Source organism: Telopea speciosissima, chromosome 9 (genome assembly GCF_018873765.1).
Source record: "Telopea speciosissima isolate NSW1024214 ecotype Mountain lineage chromosome 9, Tspe_v1, whole genome shotgun sequence".
NCBI lineage: Eukaryota > Viridiplantae > Streptophyta > Magnoliopsida > Proteales > Proteaceae > Telopea > Telopea speciosissima.
Genome location: NC_057924.1, coordinates 139,529 through 146,045, shown reverse-complemented (window position 1 = coordinate 146,045; position 6,517 = coordinate 139,529).

The following is a 6,517-nucleotide window of genomic DNA, read 5'->3' as shown; positions in this document are numbered from 1 at the left end:
TTCTAGATGATCTAGGGTTTTAAAATTTCAAACAGAAAATAAGAGGGATCGAATGGGGGGGAGAAGAATGGATGGAACAGAAAATTAAACTTCAAACTTACCACAAAAATCCACCGGCAGCAGCTTGATAATTGAAGGAACCTCCCGATCTTCTCGATGCAAGGAGTCGCAGGAATCCACCCACCCTATCCACCTTGAAATCCACAAGGATATACACTCACAAAGGAGCAGGAACAGCAGCAGCAGCAATCGGCCAGCAGCAAAACAGTCTTTTTTTAATTCAAAATTCAATGTGGGGGAGCCTCCACGATTTACTTATTTATAATATGGCTTTATGCCAAATCCTAATACAACTTAATGACTTCTCCTTCACAAAATCGTGGAAGGGAAGGAATTAAAACTAAAACTAATAACTTAAAACAGTAAAAGACCTATTTAACCCTACTAACTTAAGTTAAAAGACATCTAACTTAAAACAACTAATTTAAAAGAAGACTCCATACTAGCCAATAGGATTTAAGGACCTATTAACCAATAGGAACACTTCACTTAAATTAGACCAATTGAACCAATTGAGTGCAACCAATTCTAAACCGGTTCAATCTAAAAACAGGAAAATAAACTAAGTATGGAAAATAATAATCCTAATCTATGGCTCCTTAATCAAGCCCTAAGTTCTGGGCTTCTTCTTCTTCCTACTTGGAGCTGCATCAGACACCCAGTGGCAAATTGTCCTGCTGGAAAGTGACAGAAGACCCAGTTTCACAAGCTCGCTAGGCCAAACAATCAGCTGCCCTGTTACTCTCCCTAAAGGCAAAAACCACCCCGTGTCGCAGCAATCAGCACCAGTATCTCACTAAACCAAGACCACCCTTTCCACAGACTACACCTCTTTTGGTTCACCAGTCTAACCGTGGAGGCAGAGTCTGAATTCACCACCACATCTTTGAAACCCAGGTCCTGGCACAGGCGTAGGCCATCTCTCAAGGCCCTCAACTCGGCTATTGAGTTAGTGCACACCCCATAATGGTTTGAGAAAGCTGCCAGGACAGCACCACCTATATTCTTGATAACTCCAACCCCCCCTCCATCACCAGGGTTGCCCCGACAAGCCCCATCGACATTAAGCTTAACCGAAAAGAAAGGGGGGCGGGCAATTTTGGTTGGTGCAGCCTCAAAGCCAAAGCACTGCAGGATTAACCTATCTCTAGAAGACCCCCCTCAGCTAACCTTAACAAGTAATGGGAGCTCTCTCACCCAGGATATAAAGTGCACAATAATCGTGACCGCCGTGCGCCTAGGCTCCCCATGCCTCCTACTGTTTCTTTGCTTCCAGAGTTCCCAGACAATCAGAGAAGGAAGTAACCCTGTAATAAAAGCACTGAGGCAGTGGCAACTTGCCAAACCCTGCCAGTAAGCAATCCGACTTCTGACGTCCTGGGAGGGGAGTGACTCAATGTCAAGTAACCGGGAGAGGTAGGCCCAAACCTTGGTGGCTGTACCACCAGAAACCAAACAATGGTATGTTGTCTCTCTCTTAGGGCCCCCAGCAGAAGCACCTGGATGCCAAGGGAATCCCCAAAGACATTAAGGAGTCATCTGTTGATATTTTACCATTCATCAGTTGCCAAGAGAAAAAAGCCACTTTCACAGGGAGGGATGGGTTCCAAATCCACTTTGGCATAGGAAACAGATGGCGACAGTCTCCTTATTTCATTCCAGGCTGATTTAGTCGAAAAGCAGCCATCACTTGCCGGGGCCCACACCAGAACGTCTTCCCTATCAGAAAGATGAAAGTTACCTATAGTAATGTCATTCCTGATAGCCATCTCATCAATGTGGTCCAGTAAACCCTGCTTCCACGAGCTGTCCTCCTCCAGCGCATCCTTTAAGCGCAAGTCCACATCAACCAAAAGGCCATTGTCCACTGCATCAATCAACGGACCAGCCCCAGACCAATTGTCCAGCCAGAAGAAGACATTCCCAGTGCCAATCAACCACCAGGACCTGTCCAATAGCAGCCCCTTATAGGCCAGAGCATTCTGCCACGACCTTGAGCCTACCCCCTTCGAATCAGCCAAAGATGCATGAAGGCTTTTGAAGAACTTGGCTCTGAAAAAACTCGCTCCAAAGAGATTGATCCGCCAGAACCCTCCACAAACCCTTAAGCCTCAACGAGAGACCAACATCCTCTAGCAGCCTAACCCCTAGGCCCCCCTCCTCCAGCGGCCTACACACCTTCTGCCAACAAACCCAGTGCTTCCGCTTTCCCCAGGCTGTGCTTCCACAGAGAAAGTCAGCGAAGATGCCATATAGCCTTCACAAGACAGCTTTAGGGGGGTCCAACGTAGCAAGAACATGGATCGGGATGGAGGAGAGAACATGCTTCAAGAGAGTGACCCATCCCCCAGCAGAGAGGAGCCTCCCCTTCCACCCTATAACCTTGCTACAGATCTTTTCAACCAGGGCATCAAAGAAGCTGATCTTTAACCTTCCACAGTGAAGAGGGGCCCCCAAATAAGCGATAGGCAAGGCCTTCTGCGAGAACCCAGTTACCATCCCCACCATCCTGGCTTGAGCCGGCGAGGTCCTGGCTCCTACCACAAAACAACTCTTCTGCTTATTAACCAGCTGACCAGAAAAACCTTTGTACCTGCCGAAAAAGCCCATGATCTGTTTTAGCGAGCTCTTTAACCCCCTGGAAAAGATTATAGTATCGTTTGCAAAAAGGCAATGAGAGATCCTCGGGCACCTTCTTGGAAGCCTGAAGTAGGAGGCATGCCCTTCAGCGAACAACTCCTTGATCCCCCTACTCAGAACCTCCTCTGCCAGGATGAAAAGAGCCGGCGATAAAGGATCCCCCTGTCTCACACCCCTGCAAGACTTGAAAAAACCAGATTGCTTGCCCTCAGAACAATTGAGAACCAACAATTCTCAACCGTCTTCCTGATCAGGTTGATCCAGTCTCTACAAAACCCAAACTTGGAGAGAACCCTCCACAAGAAGTTCCATTCGAGCTGGTCATAGGCCTTAGCCATATCCAGCTTGAGAATCACATTTCCACCCCTAGTCTTCCTGTTCAGTTCATGAGTGACCTCTTGTACAATGGAGATGTTGTCATGAATGCATCAACCCTGTACGAAGGCACCCTGCTCCCCTGTCACCAGGGATGGCAGAAGTCCTACCAGCTTAGATGTTATGATCTTGGCAATAATTTTATAGGAGAAGTTGCACAGGCTAATGGGCCTCAAGTCCGCCATCACCTCTGGGTTATCTTTCTTTGTAATCAGAACCAGGTTGGTAGAGGTAAAGCTTCTAGGCAGAGCACTGCCTTCAAAAAACTCCTTAACAGCAGCCCACACCTCATTACCCACCACATCCCAACAGGACGTAAAAAAAATGCCCCGAGAAGCCATCAGGGCCTCGCACACAGTCACTGAATAAAGCAAAGACCGCTCCCTTCACCTCCTCTACCAAGGGGGTTTCCAGTAGAGGTATTATGAGCCTCAGACACCACCGATGGGATCAAAGAGAGCAGCCCCTCGTCCACCATACTGCCCTGATAGGCAAAAATGCCCAAAAAGTGCCGCACCGCTTCCTCTTGCACCCCCTCTACATCAGTAATCCAGCCGCCGTCTGCCCCTCTAATCCTCTGCACACCTGCCATCCTTCTCCTGACATTGACCGTGGAATGAAAGAACTTTGTGTTACAATCCCCCTCCTTTAGCCAAGTGACTCTGGATTTCTACTTCCAAAAAAATCTCCTCCTGCAACAAGACCTCCTGCAGAGCTTCCTAAGCCGCCCCAAGAAAAGCCCTGGAGTCATCATCAACTCACATATCAAACTCTGCTTCAGCCCTGCTTACCGCATCCTCTGCATCCCTAACTCGCTGATGTATGTTTCCGAAGACCTCCTTATTCCATCTGTGAAGAGCAATACGAAGCCCTTTGAGCTTCAAGAACAAAGCACACAGGGGCGTGCCCAACACCAGTTTTTCCCATTGGCTCTTGACAAAATCCTGGAACTCTGGGTGCCGAAGCAACATCTGCTGAAATTTAAAGCTGGGCACAGGGCAATGGGCATCCACCCCGAAGGAGAGGCCAATCAGAGCATGATCTGAACAGGACCTATTAAAGTGAGTCACCGAGTACCTGCTGAAAGAACTCACCCAAGCCGCGTTCACCAAAAACCTGTCAAGCGGAGCCATCACCCTGCTCGCACCAGCCTGGTTGTTGGACCAAGTGAAAATGCTGCCAGTGTAACCCGCATCAATAAGGGCTGCCCTGTTTAAAAAACTTCCAAAATCCTCCAGCGATAAGGAGTACACCGGTCTACTACCCGCTTTTTGCAAAGAAGCCGCCACAGCATTGAAGTCACCCCCACAACCCAAGGCAACGAGACAGAATGAGAGAACGCCTCAAGCCTCTCCCACAGCTCCATCCTCTCCACCCTCGAGCAGAGGCCATAGACAAACGTAAGGACATAGGAGCCTGCACCGCCGCCCATGCATTCCACTGTGATGTATTGACCATGTTCTTCCACCACCCTCGCCTAAACTGACGATCTCCAAAAAATCCAAAGCTTGTCTGAAGTGTGAACCGAGTCCATCCCAATTCGCCTCATCACCACTTGCGCCTTAGAGACCTGCACTTTTGGTTCAGCCACCGCCACCATGTCCACCTTATGCAAGCTCACCAGTGCTTTTAACCGCCTACTCGTAGGCTTGTTCCCAATCCCTCGAGCATTCCAAAAAATGCTACTCATTGATCAGAGTTTAAGGAGTCAACTGTCGACCTCATCGATCTCGTGACACGCCGCTGGGGCCCTCCTTCCAGCCCTGGCTTTCTTAATCTTCTTTAGCCTGTACACTAAGGTTGCACTGAGATATGCAGCCCGCGGTTGCAGCCGCCTCCTGGCACCACGGGCACCTGGTGCTGACTCTGTATGCGTCTCTGGCAGCCTCTCAACATCTAGTGTTAACCCCATGTGCGCCTCTGAAAGTCTCTCCACCAATCTGTTAACCCTCCCAGGGAGTGTGGCCTTAAAGGCCTTGAGGCTTTCCACCATCGCCTCGAGGCTTGTCTCCACAGGCACTTAGGCCGGTGCCTTCAAGTCGTCCTTCGAGCCAGTAGCAACAATCCCCCCTTCAAAGAATGGCACAACAATAACACAAAGGGAAGACGATCAAAACTCCTTGCCCCTGCCAGCTGCACCCACTGCGCTACCTGACTCCACCGGGAGTTCCTTCTCCACATCGGCCCTACCCACATCGACTTCCTCCCCCTCGGCTTCCAAAACCTGCGCCACCATGCCTGGGAGTTCAACCTCCTCTAAGTCACAGGGTGTAACCCCCCACCTGCCGCAACAACTATCTCGCCGCTGGTAATGGTTGGGACTGTCTCATCTGTACCAGTGCACCCCAAGGCTTGCTCCTCCACAGCCGACGGCTCCACAGGTCTCCATCGACCACTCCTCCGTCGAGGAATCCCAGCAGGTCCCTGGTCCGTAGGCCTCCAACCCTCTCTGGCACCCCCTGACGATGTTCCCTCTCCACGTGGAATGTAAACCCCCTCGCGATTCCTACCCTCCCCAAGCACCTGTGTCGCCGCTGCTCCTACAGCGTTGGTCGTAACTGTTGCTCCCAGAGACGCAGCATCAACACGAGCTCCGGTAGGCCTCTGCCTCTGTGTCTTCCTGCACACCTCCTTCAAATGGCCAATCTTCAAACAAGCAACACAGTAAGAGGGCAGCCTCTCATACACCACAGCCTGGTGAAAACCACTAGCACCACAGCCAACCCAAACCTTCGCCGGCAAAGAAACTCGCAAATCCACCTATACACACACACGGGCTGCCACCGTGCGCGTGCAGTTCGTTGTAGCCCCATCCACCTTCAAGACCCAGCCAACAACCCCTGCGATGGACCTCAAGAAGTTTCCCTGATATAGATTCACCGGAAGCCTCGGCAAAGAAATCCACACCGGCGCCAAGGGAGATTCCCAACCCGAGACGAAGTCCGATGTCCACTTCATAAAGCCAAAAAGATAACCCTGGATATGCATCTGTTCCTTCATCCAGACCTTGACGAAATCTGTTTGATCAGTGAAGTGCAAGAGTACATGCCGAGGGTCGAGAGTCTATACAACCACACCCCCATGCAAGTGCAGATTCTTTTGAATGGCCTCCTTGATCACAAACAACGATGGCTTCCCATAACTGCACTTGGCAACAAGAGCAGTTGCAAAAGCCCTTTCCGAAAGTTCCAACTCCTCTCAGGAGAAGAAGACCGCAGGACACCCAAAGAAAGTCGAGGGTTTTTTAATCTCCAAGGCAACAGGTGGTAGAGTCAACGACCTAGTCACCACGGAAGCATAGGAAGCAGTCCCACCTTCATCAATCCCAAAACGAAGTGGAGGATCAGGGGCCGATCCTCTCTAGGAGGAGCCGCCATGCGCAAAACCCACGCAAACACCAAACCCTAAACATGCGCCATCAGAGCTAAACGTGCGCCCCGCA